Here is a 788-nt window from a genome sequence, read left to right on the forward strand (position 1 = left end):
TTTTGTTTTGTTCTTAATGAGGTATCTCCATCTGTCTGCTCGGACAGGTAGTACAGTTGAAACAGTCCACCCCCGAAACGATATAAATTGTGGCAATGGGAAGATTACACATAATTTACAGAAAAAAGAAAGAAATGAGAAGGGTTTACACGTCAGGAAAAACGAACAGAAAAAGTAGAAAGATTATACTTAAAACATTACTATGGTAGTCACAGAGTAGCCCACTGACAGTAACAGTAACAGTAGGCAACCAGAGGTTATTACGCAACTGAAATTTCTTGTTATATGAACATTAATATGAACTTTTTAATGAGGCGTCACTCGACAGATCAACAGAAAAGCAATAAATGAAAGATTTTCTGTTCTATTTCTATATGATATGACTCTTGCTTGAGCTGTTTTTACGTTGCTTGACATGTAAATCAAATGCGCCACTGCTAAACCAAGGTGCTAATTCTTTTCTACACACCCCTTTTGATTCGGTTTAAACTGTCTTGCCACTTACATCATTATAACAGAAAAATAGTGTAACACTTTTTTATCTTCTTTTCCCGGCATGTATGCATTCAAAAGAATGTCAGAAGTCATAGTCATAGACTTTTTTTTATGCTCTTGAAAGAAAACGCTCTATTGATTCATGTGAAATAAATGTAATGTTTCTCTTCTTTTATTCTCAATATGAATACATTTCAAAGAACGCAAAAATTCAGAACCTTTTTTTATGATAATGTTGAAAGAAAGCGCTCTATCAATTCATACAAAATAAATGTAACGCATCTCAGTAGGTA

The 788-nt window shown here is 33.5% G+C and overlaps 1 protein-coding gene across 1 annotated transcript in view; it reads left to right on the top strand.

Moving 5' to 3' along the window:
• LOC101859734 (isochorismatase domain-containing protein 2) overlaps nucleotides 1-788 on the top strand; it is a gene marked incomplete at its 5' end in the record, with an annotated part of 8872 nt that overhangs the window by 7272 nt on the left and 812 nt on the right. The gene's annotated exons all lie outside the window — the stretch shown is intronic.

The sequence above is a fragment of the Aplysia californica genome, unplaced genomic scaffold, assembly GCF_000002075.1.
Source record: "Aplysia californica isolate F4 #8 unplaced genomic scaffold, AplCal3.0 scaffold00674, whole genome shotgun sequence".
Classification (NCBI taxonomy): Eukaryota; Metazoa; Mollusca; class Gastropoda; order Aplysiida; family Aplysiidae; genus Aplysia; species Aplysia californica.